This window comes from Pteropus alecto, unplaced genomic scaffold (genome assembly GCF_000325575.1).
Source record: "Pteropus alecto unplaced genomic scaffold, ASM32557v1 scaffold76, whole genome shotgun sequence".
Classification (NCBI taxonomy): Eukaryota; Metazoa; Chordata; class Mammalia; order Chiroptera; family Pteropodidae; genus Pteropus; species Pteropus alecto.
In genome coordinates this window covers 3,914,770-3,934,319 of record NW_006443138.1, presented here as the reverse complement: position 1 = coordinate 3,934,319, position 19,550 = coordinate 3,914,770, and the positions used below count along the sequence as shown (strand labels likewise).

At 35.0% G+C, this 19,550-nt stretch overlaps 1 protein-coding gene and 1 long non-coding RNA gene across 3 annotated transcripts in view; one reads left to right on the top strand and one right to left on the bottom strand.

The window, feature by feature from the left end:
* The window catches only part of MSRB3 (methionine sulfoxide reductase B3), a 141,194-nt gene that overhangs the window by 17,554 nt on the left and 104,090 nt on the right, over positions 1 to 19,550 (bottom strand). The gene's annotated exons all lie outside the window — the stretch shown is intronic.
* LOC112472268 lies at positions 8,363 to 14,967 on the top strand. Its single transcript, XR_003043596.1, has 2 exons — positions 8,363 to 8,725; positions 14,678 to 14,967. It is a non-coding gene; the product is annotated as an uncharacterized LOC112472268 (long non-coding RNA).

Sequence of the window (19,550 nt, the reverse complement as noted above, 5' to 3'; positions counted from 1 at the left end):
CAGACTTATCAGGTAATAAAATTTTTTTCGATATATGCTTCAGATTTTTTTTCTAATAAAATAAGATATTATAATTACAGCCACATCTGCCTCCATCTCCTCCTCTATTATGCCTCCTGGTGCCCCCAAGATAATTATTTATGTACCATTCCCACACTTGTTTCATTCATTTTCTATGTAAAATGATATATGTTTTAAATGTTTAAAAATTTATATAAATGACTTTACATCATAAGTATCTTTAGGCAACTTACTTTTTCACATTATTCGTGGTCTCTAGTTGCTTGTTTTTACAGCATCATCTTATTTCATAATTGAAATATTTCATGTATCTCTGAGAATATGACGTAGAAAGTTGTTTTTAGTTTTTCAATTATTCTCTAAAATATTTCTGCTTCCTCTGAGGCAATTTTTCTTTTTTATCTTGGCTTTTGTCTTTCATGCTCTTGGTTTTCTGTGTATATCTCTGAACCTTGATCAATCATTTCTATTTAAGAATGGAGATCTGGATCAGTTATCCTAAGCAGCTGATGTAGGCTTCTTCTGCTGTCAGGTACTGTACGGTGTTTTGACTCTGAACAGAAAAGCTGACTGAGAGCTCTGGGAACACTGTCATCATTTGCTGATGGACAAGCGTTCGTCCTAGGATTCCCTGAATATCTGACTGGAGAATGGTTTAATCTGGAGTACCACACTTCAATAGCAGCCCCAATTCTCCCAGACTGGCTGTTTAATATCTTAAGAGAACGGTCTTCCAGTTATTTTTTTCTTGTGGGTAATTGATCTGTCATTCTAAATATGAAAGTGAAGAAGATGTAAAACTGGTCTAGCTGTTCTTTACGCTTTCAGTTAAACACCTCACTGTCATTCCCCCATTTCGCTCTTGACAATTTTGTACTCTGAGCCTCTTTATAATTCTGGGCATCTCTGCAACAGCTCTCATGTATATTTTGGGCTATAGCTCTCTTTAATCGGTCGTGCCCATTAGTCCATTTCCATCAACTTTTTTTCTTGGAAAAATTAGTTGAATTCTCTTGTCTGCTCAAGACCCCCTCCTCAACTCTAATTTTTTTTTTTTTTTTGCAGTGTTTCTTCTTCTCCACCCTCTTCCTGCTCTTCCTTTTCTTTCTTATTCTTTTTCTTGTTCTCACTTTAAAAAGATCTTTTGGGAAAGGGTGAAACAAACATGTATGCTCATTTTGAACAAGAAGCCAAGATTTCTTTTTAATAAACTGCAGAGTTTGCTCTCTTGATCTAATATTTTATGGGAAGAAGCAACAGATTTCAGGCATCATAATTTTTCTATCAACCACAATTACATATTTTTCACCTTACTGATAAAAATACCAAAATCAATGTAAGGTTTAGCAGCTTTAACTGGCTCAGATTTGACTCTGGCTAAAAAGTGATCCTGGCCTAAGTATACAAAATCAACACTTATACTATAACATCTGCAGTGGCCTCAGAGTTAGAATCAAGGCAGGTCAGAATAGCCTTCTATCCTAACTGGTTTGGTGGAAAGAAATTTCTTGAACTACTTTTCAACTTTATATTTGATTGTTAGATACAGTTTGAGAATATATTATATTTCTGCCCTGCTGCCATTGCAAATATAAGGACAATTATCCCCCTAAACGCTGATGGTACGATTTCATTTCTGCAAACAAGCAATAGTCTCAAGAAGCAAACTATTCCAGTCAAGAAAATAGTGTAATCGTAATTATGGCAAAAAGATAATCATTAGTTTTGGCAAACAATCTCCCATGCTTCATTCAGCTTTATTAACCAATACTGCAAATAAAAATGATATTTAAAATATTTATCTTAAAAAGCAAGAAGTTTAAAAAATATATATAAATTAGCTTAGCTCTACAGACTCTAAAAATTCATGAAAATAAGATGAGAAATGCTAATTAAAGTACAATGTACTATTCAAGCATAAATTTTGTTTATTAAATGTCAGTGGCACTGCTGCCAGGAACATTTTGAACAGCATTATGTGGGGGCCACCTGAAGGCTTTTAAGTGAACATGATCAGATCTGCTTAAGGAAGATGGCTCTGAAGCAGGCTGGAGAGTGGAAGGTAAGAGGGAGGATGAAAACAGGTATATCAGATGGAAGACCATATATGAGGACAGAATTGATGAAGTTCTAAATGAAGACAATTGCAAGGAGACCTGAAAGCTGGGGAGAGATTAGAGAGAGATTAGGAGAGCAGAATCCACTGATTCTGGTGACGGAGTTACCTGCGGGGGAGTGAAGGAAAAGGACAGAATCGAATTATACTGGGTTTCCAGCTTATATAGCTAGCGAGATCATGCTACTCATACATTTTTTTCCAGGGAAAATAATTAAATCAGGTTAGTGTGGAAGAATCTAGGAGGCAGAGGGATGTGAGGGCTCAGAAGTGAGACTCTGGCTAGAGATACAGAAGTAAAAGTCATCAGAGCATAAAAGACAGTAAGGTTATAGATAAGAATGTGTAGGGGTTAAATATAGCCAGAGTGGAGAACAAGACAAGTATTTAAAAGGTAAGTTGAGGAATAGGAGTCAGTGAAGGAAAAAAAAGAGACTTTCAAGAAATAGGACAAAGGAACCAGGAAAGAATTGGATAACAGAGAGAAAATCGTTTAAAGTGGAAGGCAGACGGCAGTGACATAATCTCCAGAAAGGACAAGTCAAATTAAGATCTGAGAGGACTGCTGAATTCAACAAGTAGGAGGTCTGGGGACCTTAGAAAGAGACATTTCAGTGCAATGATGACAGAGCTGAACTCTGTTGGGTTGAAAGGCATATGGGAAGAGTGAACAAAAGCCTATTCTTTACAAAGCCTGGCCAAGAAGGAAGGGAAACTAGGTTGATGGCTATAATGATGTTTGTGCTAAAATGTTTGGGGGTCCCTCCCAAAGACCCCACCTTTCCCTGTTTTCTAAAATGTTTAAAATGTTACAATATTACTTTCCTAATATGATTTTTGCAATAAAATGAGTGATATGAAAATATTTAGACATACTAAAAAGTCTTAAGCATTACTCAAATGCTCCTTAGGATATTGAACAGAAACTATATTTGAAGAAAGACTAGATAACTAAAATAAAATCCATCCCTAGAACCTTTTTTATCTTTATTTTATTTTTAAGTTGTTCGTTGTTGTTGTTTGTAATATCTCTTGGTCTACAATACTGGGAGTCATGAGTGTAGTGTTTTAAACAACCATGGTAATCTGTTTTGCTTTTTGGCACAAAGTAGGTGCTCTATGAACATGGTCGAGTAAAAATCCAGAGCTGTAATTCTTGGTCAGGTTCCCCTGTCAAATATGTTCACAGCACCCAGTATTTTCTCTTCAAAGCATGTATCACAGTTTGCAGTTACTTATTTATATGGGCAATTTGTTATTAATGTCTGCTTCTCTCACTAAGCTCCATAAGACGACGATTGCTTTACTACTGTATCCTCAGCCCCTAGCTCATGAAAATATTTGTTGAATGAATGAATTAGTAAATATATTTCATTATTTAACAACAAAATTGGCCTTACGTAAAAGATTATCACTTAGTTTGGTTATGCCTATCATCAGGCCAATTGAAGAAATAAAAAAAAAAAAAATAGGCAAAGAATTTCTACTAGTTTGCTTTAGGCATTTTTTAATAAATATCAAATTTAATATGTTTATTTTCCTGGCTATCAAAAATAGGGCACTTCTTCAAACTGATTATAATTTCATATGTAGAAACCACACAGCCTTATCATCCATAATCATTTCAGGCATTTGAATCTATTAAAGGAGAATATGACTGAAGACTGTCAAGAGCACTGAAGTGTCCTCTGGGCAGTGTGAACATCTGGTGTCTGTTCTCTTTGGAGATTAACAACAGAGCTATACTGCAGCAGGCTTTGCTAATTCCTTTGAGCCCTGCACAGCATTTTTAAATGGTTCCAAACACACAAGATCTCTAATTGGTATGGATTTCCTCCACAGTTTTCTTGAGATCTCAAAATATGTCAGAAACTCCCAGGCAGGAATTGACAGGGGCAAGCTTCCCTGTTTCCCTTTGTGGAGGTGGCTATTAATAATTTTTTTCAGGTTCAATAAAATTACTGAACTCAAACCATTTCAACTGAAAAACCAGGGAGGAAGACTTTATTTTCCCTGGCCTGAACACTGTCTCTTGCTACTTTAAATCACAGTTAATGTTTTTAAAAATATATCTTACACATAAGTCAGTTGTAGACTTTTAGCATCAAAGGATCTGAGCAATATCACATGTAACGGCCTGACCTTTAGCCATAATTTCTAAGTGCCATTAAAAAATGTCTCTCAAACTGGTCTTAAATTTAGTGTTGACCTAGTCACCTTGATCCAAAAACATTCAACTTTAGATGATTATTTTATTTTGTTTCCAAAAGCTCTTCAGTCCAATGAGGTATCCATTAGAGAAGCTTCACAAAGAGTTTAGAGTTTGCTTAGAATTTATTAGCTACATCAGACAGGAAGATGGTGATTTGGGTTGCTTGCTGAGTGAAGATTATTTACTGTGCTTAACTGACCTTAAGAATACCAGGAGGGATATAGGATGGGGAAAATTCGAAGAAATACAGATTCTATTCTCCGCGATATGCAATCCAGACTGAAAGTGAAATGTTCCATTCAGCTGCAGTCCTGAATTAGGTCTATTCACTACATAGCATCATTTGGGAATGTCAAATTATTACTTAGATTCTTTATTTAGTTGGGTACCTATCAAAAATTTCAGAATAATTCTTCTCCAAAATATGTGTAGCTGGTAAAATATAAGATTACTTCCTCTAAGAGAGAGTTAAGCCTTGAAATTCTTTTACTTATCTAAATTTACTCCTGATATTTTTCTCTAACTGAAATTAAACTTCTGAATAGGCTTTAGATCTTTCTTGTATTATGTACTTTTAAGAACTACAACCTGAAATAAAATATTTCCTTGTTTTCATAAATCTCTAATCCTTCACTTGTCTACATCAACTTTTTATGATGCATCAAAACTTTCTGACAACTCATCTTGAAAAAAATATTTTGAAACAGAGCAGATTGCTCAGAAAAGCTATTGAACACAAATATTTTAGAACAAAATAATTCCTTAGATTTGTTTACACAACAAAAGATGTTTTGCCTTTGTAGCACACATGGCAGGCAAAGTTGAAGCAATCTACAAACGCTGTACATTTCCTAATGTTTTAAATTTTTTAATAAATTATATCAGAAGGCATTAAGAAAACTGCATCAAACCAGGGTATACTCTGATAACTGTTCATTCTTTTTTAAAGCTTTTAGGGAAATGTTGGCCCACACCCAATCTCCATTACTCTGCTCTTCTTTTTCATCACATTCTCATATACTATAACTTACTGTTTATAATGTCTTTTGCTTGTTTGTTTCTTGTCTGTATTCCCCCATGAATGCTCCATGTGGTCAGAGATAATTTAGTTCCTGATGCATCCAAAGCTCCTAGAAGGGTGACTGGCATTTAATAAATTTTGGTTGAATACATTTTCTACATGTACTCTTGTTACTCTAGAAGTCTGGAATTTAAAATTAATCCTTGCTTTGGTTTCAAAACACAGTCACAAAAGTCTTTGTTACAGAATTAGTTATCGAGTCTCCAGGTCACTTACTAATATTTACTGAAGATTTTGGCACCTGGCTGGCAGCCTTCTCTCCACTGCAAACTCCTACTAATATTTTAGGGCCCTCCATGAAGGTAATCCAGTTAAATATCCCTCAGATCAGCCTAAGATAGCTGAAACTAAATCAGTCCATGTAGCCAAAGTCCTATATCAAGCAAAGACTCATGGATACAAGTAGCCTTTTCAATGTGAAAGTTCAATGGCTTTGATTCGGACCACTGTCAAGCTGAATGCATTAAATATTAGATATCACTACATGAAAAAAGGTTAAACTTCAGATGGATGAATCTGGCTAAAGTGGTATGGTATTGCACACATATCTTAATTTGGAACTGAACCACCATGACAAAAAAAAAAAGAATAAAATTCCATAAAGGTCAGAGCACACGCATGGTATATTCCATGGCCTACAGGCTGACATATCAATGTGTTGGTTATGTAGTAATATTTAAGTTTTATTCCACTAACCAGGTGTAAATAGTGCATGGTGCAGGTGCAAGACTAGGCTCCTTAGTACTGAGTAGACATTAAATATTTGTTGACTATGTGAACTAAATTGGGGCTGAAGAAAGTATTAACAAAAATTGTGAAAATGATATCACAATAAATCAATGTATATATTTCAGACTTTTTGACAAAGATCAACTCTCAATTATTTATTGTTCCTTATTACACTAGTACAGAGTATATAGTATTCCATGGATTACTATCTCTTGGTAGTACCTATGCAATTTCTTTGACCTTTTCTAGTTAGGGCAGCATAAAATTTTGGAAGGCATGGTCAGCATCCATAAACGTAAAGCACTCTAGCACTGTTGTGGCAATATATAGTCTCCTTTTCTTTGGGTATTTCGCCTCCTTTTAGTGTAAAAAAAAAAAAAAAAAATTAAGTCCAGCCATGTAGTATTAAATAACAGTCAAATTCATGATCTTAAAGACTAGGTAGAAATTAGTTTTTAATTACATTTCCCATATTAGAAAACTCCCTTAGGGGAAATTTTGCCAAGGTCTGGTGCCATATAAAAGATTTTTGTAAATCACCTACTTTAACTTAAGGTATAAATCTAGAGCCAGTGTAATAGCTCTTTGATCTTTAACAGTTTTTATTTTTGTGTATTTTTATTTGTAATGTCTCTGTCACACAAATAATTTTTACCTCTCAATTAATCTCAACTTTTCACTCAGTTCCAGGTATTGCCCTGGGTTTCTGGCTTCCAAGATATAATGTTAATACTCTTTTAATGCTTTGTTGCTTAGCTCTTGTTCCTTTTCTAAAATGTCACACACACACTTATTAACCATATATAAATGCATAAATGTGAATATATTATACATACTTTAAAGGCAAACTTTTTCCCCGTATTTTCTTGGCCCCTTCCCTCACCCTGCAGTAAACCTATGTTAATAACCTAATAAGGGTTCTACTCCATTTTTGTCCATATTCTCATAGTCTTACAAAATCATAAGTATCCACATACACATAAATGTAAATGTTCTAGTAGCTGCATAATATTCCACAGACAAAGTAACCCACATTGAATTTATAATCTAGGCCTGTGGGGCCTTTGTATCAAAACACCCACTCTGAAGTGGGACAACAGTTTGAAACTCTAAAGTGCCCCAAAAGTCAGTAAATGCTGAATGCCGCGGCTTCAAAAATGGATGCAGAAGACAAGACACAAACTTCAGTCATACCGTTAAAGAGGACTCAGTATTGCTCCTACCCCAGTTCTCCTAAACTGCTGACAGGTTAATAATCCGTGCTCCTCGTGCTTCTGTGTGAATGCAGTCTACAGACAAAGTTCAGGTAAATAGGGAGGAGGCTCAAGGAGAAACCACCTACCACTATTTTTGGACAAAAAAAAAAACTTTAGAACCTCCTTCATAATGAGCAAGCTGAAAAAGAAAGAAAGGAAGTGCCCAATAAAAGAAGTCTAAGTTCTCAGAAGACAAATAACAGGCTTTTTTTCTGGAAGTTTTATCCCAGAAAACAAAGACATTAAACCACAAACACTTCGTAATTCTCAAGGAAATTAAAGAGAATATGGACTCTATAAGAGATTTTGAAAAGAGATCAATGGACAACAGAATGAAATGAAAAATAATTGGTAGTCAAGGAAAAAAAAAAGAATCCTTGTTATTTCAGAAATAAAAAGTGCATTATAAATATCTAAGAGCAAAACTGACACAGGAGAAAATCAAATCTCTGACAAAAAGAAATAGCTCAAGAAAACTGAATGTGAGAGAAAAAAGACAAATAAAACTAAATATGTTTATAATATATAAACACATAAATTTATATGTATAAATGATGTATTTGGAGAGCAGACAACAAAAAAATGGAGACCCTAAACAAAATAAAATGAATAAAAGACAAACATTTTCCAAGTTAAAACGGAAGGAATATTTCCTAAAATGAAGAATTAAATCTATGAATCATAAGAGTTCAAGGTGTTTCAGGAAAATTAATGCAGACCATCAAAACAGAATTATATTGAGGAAATTACTTAACATTCAAGATATAAATTCCTGTGAGTATCCAGGCAGAAAACTCAGTTTCCCACAGGAAAAAAAAATTATGTCATCTCTTTGCTTACTTCACTCAAGGGTCATTTAAGAAGATCTATTTTTAAAAAATTGTTGTTTTTTTTCCTTCTATATCAGTCCCTCCATATCTGTGGGTTCGCTTTCTGTGGTTCCAGTTACCCACAGTCAACCATAGTCTGAAAACATCAAATGGAAAATTCCAGAAATAAACAATTCATAAGTGTTAAATTGCACGCCATTCTGCGAAGCATGATGAAATCTCACACCATCCCCATTCCATCCTGCGCAGGATGTGAATCATCACTTTGTCCAGAATATCCACGCTGTATATATTTCCCGCCTATTAGTCATTTAGTCACTTAACTGTCTTGGTTATCGGATTGACTGCTGAGGTACTGCAGTGCTTGTGTTCAAGTAACCCTTCATTTACCTATTAATGGGCTCAAAGTATAAGAGCAGTGATGCTGGCAATTAGGATATGCAAAAGAGAAGCTGTAAAGTGCTCCCTTTGAGTGAAAAGGTGAGTATGTATGTATGTATGTATGTATGTATGTATGTATGTATGTATGTATATATAGGAAAATACGTAGGGTTTGGTACTGTCTGAGGTTTCAGGGATCCACTGGGGGTCTTGAAATGTATCCCTTGAGGATGAGGGGGGACTTTATTATTAATTTTGACTTTCCTATATTTTACTTAAGACATTGTGATTTGTACAGGTTTGTTTGGTTTAACTTATGTTTTTATCAGTGATTTATACTGTAAGACTTATACTTTCTTAACTCTTCTTTGGTTACTTGAAAAGAAGTTGGTTATGTCCTCTGTAGAATACAAAAGTTTATGTACATTACCATTTCATCCTGTGAATTACGTTGAATAGTCAGATCTCCATGTCTTTATTTTTGCCAATTTGATCTGTCTGAGAGAGATATATTAGTCTCTCACTATGCTTGCGTTTCAATTTCATCTACCTCTAGCAATTTTTACAGGAGTACTTTGAAGCTATGTTATTTGCATATATAGTTTCAAGATCATTACATCTTCTTCATGAGTTGCAACCTTAGCCAATTAAAAAAAAACTTCGAAATGTTTGAATTTTTTTTGCCTTTAATTTCATTTTGATACTAAAATGTGACTCTCACTTAGTTTGCTATATCTTTGCTATCCCTCTATTTTTAACTTTTCTGTGTCATTTTGCTTTGAGTACCCCTTTTATATAGAGTACCTCTTTTAAAAAGTTTGATTCTTTATACTAACCTTGAGGATAGCTACGTCTTAAGGAAAATTTATTCCACTTAAATTTATATAAAAACAAATATACTTCATCTCAACTTGTCATCTTATTTTCTGACTTTGTCATTGTGATTTCCCTTTTCCTTAAAATGTTTCTTTTTATTTTTTCTCTAGTAGATTGGTAGACATATATAGCATCTTAAATTTAGAATGGATTACTTTCCACTTTTCAAACACATTTTAAATTTGCTTATATTAATTACATGCAATGAAACATACCTACTGAAAACCTTGTGTGTCAGATGAGGAAATTAGCACACATTTACTTACTCTCGTACCTTTCTTTTCTAATTCTACTTTTTTTGGTTGGCTTAATCTGAGATTTTTGACCCACGTTGTTATTTGTAAAACTACCCATTTTTACTTGATGTAGTTCCCTTTTCAAAAATTATTTTGACTTTACATTTTGTGGTGATGCTATACCAGAAACAATGACTTAAACTTAATTCTATGTTTATTGTTTTATGCTCACGAAGAGTCCTTATATACTACAATTTCTCTATAATCGAATTTATTTTGGTTCATTTCTCAGCTGCTTGGAATACTTCTTAAGTCATTTTTTTCAAAAAATGTATGTCAGCAATATGCTTCGTAAATAAATCTGAGAATATCTTCATGTTTCTTTCATAAAAGAATGACCGTTGACCGAATATAGAATTTAAGTCACAATCTTCTTTTTCTCACAACGCTAAAGCCAAATTGTGTCATCTTTTTCTGATGGATAAGGCTGAGAAGTTGTCTGACACATGACTGATTTTTTTTCCTTCAGAGATTTTTTTTTCTATTTAAAAGCTTAAAATATAGTTTTGTGGGTTTTGCTTTTTGAAATTCAAATATTTCACCAGAATATGTCTAGATGCTGATGTTTGTTCACTAATTCCAGCAAGGACAGAGTAAATGTGGTCTTTTAAACTTGAATTTCCTTACAGTATAGGGAATATAGTCAATAATATTGTAATAACTATGATAACTATGTATAGTGCCAGGTGGGTACTAGACTAGTCAAGGGGATCACTTCGTAAATAATATAAATGTCTAACCACTATGCTGCATACGTGAAATTGCTATAATATTGAATGTGAAAAAAAAAATCTTGACCTTCCTATATTTATTAATATACCCCTTGTTGTTTTCTTTACTGTTTGTTTTTTTCTGTTTTCTTCCTAAGGGACAGCAACTATCTACTTAGCTGGATCACTATTTTCTATCTTCTACATCTATCATCTTATTGCTGACCATCTTCCAATCATTTTCTTCTCCTCTGCTTTATAGGATTGTTTGTCAAGTGACTCTCCAGATTATCAATTATATATTTAGCAGATTTAATTTGGTTCTTCTAATGAAGTTTTCAATTTGTTAGTTTCTTGGAAGGATTGTTAGTTTCTTGGAAGGATTTTCTTGATTCTAACCAACTCTGTTATAGCTTAGTCTGTGATCACATTTCATCTTTCAGCTCTTTCAGAGTTGTTTAATCTTTTACTGAGTGCAAATATTTTTTCTATAAAAATATTTTAAGATGTATGCATGCTTTCTCCCAACATTTTGTTATTATTTGCTTACATTGCCCAGTATTTTCTAAGTTCCATGTTTGTTCCTTTTCTCCTTCTCATGTTGATCAGAAGAAGTGTACTTTGGCCTGCTACCGGCCCCAAATTAATATGAGCATATTCTCCTCCAATCCTTTCACTGCCTACCTATGTACTGTTAGAAGTCTCCTCTTAGATGGAAAGCTGGAGATTTGACAAATTTATCTTTATATTACCAGTTCAGCAATCCAGTACACTGGGAGAAATAAGAGAAGCGTGTGTTACAGGTTGTGCCCATTGAGAATATTTGTCTCTGTATTTCTTTCACTGTGTTTGGCAAAACGTTTATGCAAAGGACCATTTTTTCTACATGTAATTTACTCTTTGGCCTGCCCTCCTTTGCAAGCATATGATGGGACTACATTTGGAGTCTATCTGGTTGCTAGCTACTGTCTGGCCTAACAAGGACAGGTCCAAATTCTTACCTATGTTGTGTAATGGTAATTGCCTTTAGACCTCTCCAGTCAATTGCATCTGAATATAGTTGTTCCAAATGGTGAAAAGATTTCCAGATGGAAAGTTTCCCACCTGTCCCAAGGACTAACCTAGCCTCTAAGCTCTCAACTCTCCAACTTCAAAAGTATTACTTGAGTTCTGTCTGGACTACCCTAACTTACAACTATAGCACTTTCTCATGAATCACCTCCTAATTTACCTTATCTGGAAGGAATTCTCAATGTTTAAATTTTCTTATACATTCCTTTGGTTATTTTAATTGAGATTTGGGAGAGTAGGGAAGAAAGAGATGTCTTTTCATCTTGCCATTGTACCTTAAAGTCTAAATTCCCCTCCTCTTTAATCTTTAGTTATCATGGTTTGAAGAAATTTTTAATAGAGCTTTTGAAAACAACTACTATTAAATAAAAGTGAAGGTAAATAACATTAGAGAATATATTTTATACACTGTAATTTATAATAATAAATATGTATTTGTCTTCACCCCTGTTCCTGACAAGATCTCCAATGGAAGCATGCAAACCTATGTGGCCTCTGGGACACAATTACATAATATAATGATGTACTAGATAATTATTAATGACTAAATGAGATTCCAGTAATGTGTCATTACCTTTTGACTTTTATGATCATCTTGCTGTAAAGAATCTGTGATATTGTGATTTGTAATAAGAAATATACATTTGGTCTTTGTCCCTTTCCTGGCACAAACTCCTGAAACCCTTGGAATTTCCTGAGTGATTAGAGTGACAAAGGTGTCTTTTGTTATTTATAATAGGCCCCTTTCAACCATATCTGAGTTTATGTTAATGAGATGACTTTAGGGGTTTTCCAAAAGCATGTAATGATAATATGTGCAACATTCCAAGGACTTACATTTTCTGTATGTATGTAAATAGCAAGTAATTATTGCATTGATTTTTCTTTACTATAAAAATAAATAATATATTAATCAACCAAGTAAAACACCAATCTGGTACATATATCCTTCTATGATTTATAAATAGAATCTCTTCTTTTATTGATTTAAATTTTTAAAAAGATCTGTGCTGAAAAGTGAGAAAGTACCCATACAACGAATATCATATAAGTACCTAGCTTTTGGATAAAATTCTAGGTTTGTTTTTAAAGACACCAAACATACTGAAGTCTAGTAAAAAAAAAAAAAATCCCTGAATAATTTATTTGTTAGTGTTGATGTTTTCCTAGCCTTACATTTTTCATTTGTATCGTGCTAGATGAATCTTGCCAAATAGCATATTCAGATCTATACTTCAGTCTCCTATGTGCATGCTTACCTGCCATTTATTATCGGAACACAGTTTGGCATTATCTTTTAAAACACACAAAGACATGCACATGCAGATGAAGCTCTTTACAAAACTGAAGTGTATATTAACAATAATCACAAAGAATTTCTGAAACTTGCATGTCAAAAAAGTATCATCTTCACTTCCCTGGACCTTTCAAATGGGAACACAGAAGGGTTCTGGCTTTCCACTATAACCTGACTTTCACCTTCAAAATGAGCTTAAAAAAAAAAAAGATGAGGAAAAGGGATATCCAAAGGCATTTCTCATCAATTGCTACATGGTCCAATATATTTGTAACTCTATCTCCTTTTCCTTTACACCAGTGAGTGATGAAAACCTGATGGGACAAGCAAGCAACACACTAACATCAAGTCACTTGGGGGTATTCACAGAAATAGACAAAAACAGGCGCAAGCAGGCACAAAAAGATTAACGCTAGGAACTGCATAAGCAGCAAGTGAGAACATTTCCATCATGAAAGGAAGAGGTTAAAACATTTAAGAAAATTTCTGAATAAAATTACTACGCCTAAGGTAGTGAAACGATTAATTTTTCAATTTTCTTGAGAAACAAGAGTCAATCTGTGACCCTACTCCCCAGGTATTACATCCAGACCTCAAGAACACAGTCATTTAGAAAGCAAGTGCCTCAAGGAGTCCAGCTAAAACTACAAAGATGTGAGATTCCAGTCAGACGCAGGAAATCCTTTGGGGAATAAAAGTATTTTATGACTCATAAGATTAAAATCTCCTGAATACTCAACTAAAGTAATCTAATGAAATATTGTCACCAGGAAAGGGGTTTGATGAATTTATGTGTTGTGTAGGAAAATTTTTAAGCAAAACAGGAAATTGAACAAACTTGAACCAAATTCATTTATAATTTTTCCTTTCAGGGTAAAATTAACTTCAAGGACACCAAAATTCCTTATACAATGTGACATTTTGTAGAATGCCACATTTTTAACTACTGGAATTTTAAGCAAAATTTCATGCCCAGGATGCAAACCTGGGTCATTCTGAAGGTTCTTAGTCTTTAATTTTAATACACTTTGAAAGAAGTTATAAGAGATAAAGGTGAAGGCTTGGGCCAGATGCCAACACTAAGGGAAAGACGGAGGTCAAGATTTTCCTGGGGAGATATCGACAACAATAAAAACTCAGAGACAACATTATTTTCTTGACTTTAGGTGATGCTTAAGCATAAAAGATAGCCAACATTAAAGAGGCTATCCTTACCTTGAAACATTTTCTATTTTTTTCTAACTTAATTCTAATTCAAAATTTTGCCTGTTCTCTATGAAATTCTCTTCTGTTAACAGGTTGTAAAAACAAAGCAAGCAATGAAAGCCCTCTGTTTAATCTTTCCCAAGGACAAACACAGTGTAATGTATAATATGTAAATATGAGTTAGACTACAAATTACTTTTATTTAATTTAGTCTAGTGCTTAGCTTCGCCTCTGAAATATCAGTCTGCATCCTTCTATTTTGGTTTGATTCTATAGTACACTTAAAACAGTAAATGTTTACATTAAAAGGACAAGAGAATGTGTGATGTATTTTAACTGTCAAAAGTGTTGTGAACAGCAGCAGCTGGAAGAAGAATGTGTATTCCACTTCACTGTTATCCTGGAGCCTTTTAGATTCTTCAAATCAGCGTGCTTCGGTGCTCATATTTTTTTTTTAAATTTGACTGCCATGTCGAAGAAATGTAGTAAAATTTCTAGAGTTCACTTGTGCCCTTTACACTGGGTTCTTCACTAACTCTGCTGGTGCAGGGATTGAACTGGTCACTGGACATGGAGATTTTCTTTCGTTTTTTAGGTTGCTGATACAGATGAAGACAAAAGCCAGGAGGCAGGAGGAAACGAGAGGAGTTCCACCCTGGGTGTTACTTAGAGGTCTCTATGAACTGTGCTTAGTCCACTTCCTTTGCAATCATCCTTCACATCATCCTGAATTCATTAAGATACGGCTCCTGTCAAAGGCCTGCTCAGAAGACCAAAAACTGAAAATAAGTTGATTCCGGATCTGGTGAAATTCCACCAATAATGTTTCCAGATCTGGTGAAATTCCACCAATAAAACTGAAGAGAGAAATGCAGAACACTCTTACTCTGCCTGCAGTGATTTCAGGACAAGTGGGAACACAGCTGGGAAAAGTGGCGCCTAAGGCTATGTTGGGGGATGAGGACAACCAATACACGCATAATCAGACTTCGGGTTTGACACATTCAAGAAATATTTGAAGGTGTACAAAAGGCTACATGATCCAACTCCTACCTACCTCTCAAAACACATCTTGAACCATTCTCCCAATTGTGCTTCGACCACACTGGTCTTCTTCCAGTTCCTCCAGGATGTCAAATTAATTGCTGTCTCAGGGTCCATTGTATTTTCTTTCTCCTCTGCTTAGAACATTCCCCAAACTCTTTTTTTGGATTCTCATACTTCAGACCTTAGCTCAAAGATCACCTCCTCACTGAGGCTTTCTCCAAAATCCCTATCTAAATTAGTGCCTACCCCAAACCCCTCCTCCACCACCATTCCCTATCATCTGATCCTTTCTATTTCCTTTACACCTCTTATCAGATGTTATCATGTTTATTTGTTTACTTGTTTAGTGCCAGATACATATAAACACTAGGATGTAAACTTCTTAAGAGCAGATCTGCCTGTCTACTTCTGTCACTACTGTTCCTAAAGCAGTAAATATTTAGTGAATAAATGTGTTTAACACTCTACTAGAGGCTGAGGATAAAACTACATGAAATGATACAGACTCAACCTTACAAACCTTATAAAGAGAATAGAGACTGACAAGTAATCATTATATAGTAAGATAATTGTTTTACAGGGGGTACATAAGTCTAGTAGAAAGAGCTTCCATATGTCTATCTTAACAGAAAACAAAATCTCTTCCAAGGAATGGGGCCATGTGTACAAAGGCACAGAAATAGCCATTAACAGCACAATTCTGTTCTGGGGGAATTCATTAAGGTTTAATAAAATATAAATTGCTGTGGGTTAGGGTGAGGAGAGAGGAATTAACCTTGGACAGAGAGGGATCCAGGTCATCGAAGTTCTTCCTCGCCATGCAAAGGGAGAAAGATTTCATCCTATGACCAATAGGAAAAATTCTTGGCAGAGGGGTGATATGGTCAGATTTGCATTTTAGAAAAACAATTCTGATAACTGATTTAGGTGATTTAGAAATCATATTATGGGCAGGTAGCAGAGGGACAGCAATAGAGTTTCACAATAAACAGGTACCATAGAGAGGAAGAGGGACTCAATGGTAGGAAACGCTCAAATTTTGCTGAACATCCATCTTGTCTCTGGATAGTTTTGTTAGATCATATGCTATGGCATTCACCCACGGAGCAGCCTTGACAGGAAGTTCTAGATACTAGTGTCTATTTTAAGAAATTTTATCTACGGGGACTAAGTCGTTCACTGGATAGGAAGTTTTTCCTTCTCTTTTGGGTATTTAACAAACTCAGACATTCTCTCTCCCAAATACAGGCAGGATTTAGAGGCAGAATGCTGCCACTAAGCAAGGAATTCTGTTTCTTGGGTATATGGACATTTCTCTTCATCTGGGCCCAAATTCTCTACCTCCAGTACTAGTAGAAATAGTGTGATCTAAAATGTATTAAGGTGAACGGTAAGACATCATGTATGCAGGGCCAAAAAGTAGGAGCAAGAGGATTGGAAGTCCTACCAGGCCAAGCACAGGAAAATTAGTGAAGTGTAGGGTATGGCTGTAGCTTCAGGCACTGAGTTGGCAAAAAAATCTAACAGGTTAAAAACACCAGGCACCTGTCACTGAATTTCCTGGATTGCTAAACAGACTGGAGATGAAATGAGATAATAATATAATCTCCAACTTGGTGGAGAGCCCTATGGATTCATGACCTGCCAGTTGTAATCTTCCATACTCACAGTTTTCTCAACCAGAGTTCCCAGAGAGAATTAAGCTTGAAAGCTCTGATGCAGGGCCTAACATAAGGCATCCGTTAGAAGCACCTAGAATGGTACTCGCTATGTATCATCATTAGGGAACCTGAGAAAATAGTTACCCAAATCATTTTCCGTGGTCTATGGTTCAGATGAGGAACCCAGCGTACGAAAGACAACAGGAGTTGCTATGCTGTCTCTGGCCTCAAGACATTCACTTACTCTCATTCCATTGCTTAGGACTATTCTCATTCAGGCTACCCACTCCCTTGCCTAGCTAACTCCTACTCATTCTCAATTGAGACTTAAAGTCAAAGGCCTTGCTTGATCTCTTATATTATGTGAGTATGCCTTGAACTTGGGCAGCAAGGGGCCCAGATCACGAAAGCCCTTCCATGCCATGCAGAGGGAGAGAGATTTCATCCTGTACCAATCAGAAGCCATTGAAAAACTCTAGGCAGAGGGGTGATGTGATCAGATTTGCTTATACCTTATCTTTGTAATCTTATTTTAAAAACTCGTTCATTCAGGGCATGACCTGAGTCTATGCTGTACCACATATACTTAGTGCCCAGCCCATAAGAACATGAGTTTAACTGGTGTTTACAAGAGGGAGGGAGGGAGGGAGGGAAGGAAGGAAGGAAGGAAGGAAGCAAGGAAGGAAGGAAGGAAGGAAGGAAGGAAGGAAGGAAGGACCTGATATTTGAAAAAAATGTACCTTGATTAGAAGGTAGGAAAGAGGGCATTTTAGCAATTTTAAGGGATATTGTTAATACATACATGGGAAACTGTCAAGTACTACTTACCAAAAACAGAGCACTGAATACCTCACAAGGAGTAGGGAAAAAAAATTAATATTATTAAGGGATACCAGAATCTATGCAATGAGACAGAGCTAGCTGTACTTTTAATATGCTGTTTTGTGAGAAGGCACAGCCATTGAAACATCATTTTCAATCCTAACTATTAAGCCTATCCAGTTAATTACAATGGTCTTGAACTACTAAGAAATCTTTGAACATGGCATGTAATTTCAAAGCCCACAATAGGCAAAATGAAGGACAGAGGTGAAGGCAAAAGAAAGTAACCACTTATTCTTCTACTGGGACTTCGAGATGGGACTATACTAACATGTTGTAGGTCCTAGGGTGGCTGTTCTTGAACATTTTCAATGAGTGCAAACTTGTCAATATTTTTTTCAGTAGCTTTAGTGGTTTGTCATAAGCCTGCTGCCTAATATGCCTCTTGTTTAAAGAAAATCTGCCAAGTTACTTACTAGGAATAACTGAAATGGGCTTAACCATGCAAAATAATAATAAAAACTGTGATATTAAGAATAAAATAAAATTAAATAAAAAGGATTTGGAATCAAGTGAAAATGTGAATAGAGTAATGGTATCATGAGCACAGCTCTGAATTCCTGACTAGGTTCTCCCACGTGAGACCCTGGGTAATCCATGTGCTGCCTCTCTAAGCTGGTATCATTTGTGAAATGAGAGTAGACTACATCCTCTTTAATGTTCTTTTCTCAAGTGCTAGCATTCTGTTCCTATAAAATCAAATCATGAAAAATCACATCATCTGTTTTATATACACATATGTACATAAATTATTACATATTACATGTATTATGTATTTAGTAAACACTAAATATAAATCTATAAACATAAAATATACAAATATATTACAAATAATCTAGTTCACAATAACTGCATCAATAAATTATGGAGTAGCAATACAATAATGATTCTTTCTTCTCTTTCATCAATAACATACTTTTTGTCTTTCTAAAAAAGGCACCTATGATTGAATATCTGAAAACTAAAAATGCCTTTATAAAGGGAATTTTGTGAGAATTTAAGCATTTGCCCACCTAATAGTCAAAAAGATATGGTGATCATTACAAATTTTTCAAAGGTAAAAGAGTACAAAGTTTGCATTCATTTGTACATGTGGGGTTTAAGAAGGAGCTCTGAGTATAATTGGTAGCATATGTACAAAGGTTGTACCAGAGACCATAGAAAGGACATTATATTCAACCACAGAATAAACAGATACATATAACTTATATAAAAAGAAATAACACAAGTTAACTTTCCCATAGAAATCTCATGTTCCCATTCCTCCAAGCTTCTGAGAGAGAAAAATGTCACTAATCAAAAAGAATTAAAGTTTCCATGACATATTCAGAGCTAGGAACACCCACCCTTTTGTTCACGTGATACACCTTTTAGTTGTATAACTGTCATTATTATGAAAGTAGGAAAAACAAACTTAATGAAGTATACACTATCTGAAAACAGTACTCTATTTTGCTGAGCTTTATTTGAAAAATACACTTAATTGATAACTTACAAGATGAGTATCCAACAGATTCTCAAGTTGAAACAAAATAAGGACAATATTGTATATCAAATATGCTACTTCCTAAGAGGGAAGGGAGGTCTACTTGTTTAGTTCTGATAAACAAGACCCGAATGCCAAAGTGTAAAAAGGTCTCCAGCAAGTTTCCCCTGGGGGAAAGGTTAATGGGAAGAAGCCAGACAGAACAGCAAATATAATTCATACGCTCATTCATTTCACATCATTCTCTTTATCTCTGCTTAGCTTGTCTATTAAAAAGATGAGCTAAACTCATCTGCTAAGAACACAAATAGTAATAGCCAGAAAATAACAACAGGTATTATGCTAAGGCCTTTAAGTCATTTACTCCTGTCAACAATCCCATGAAGTTGGCA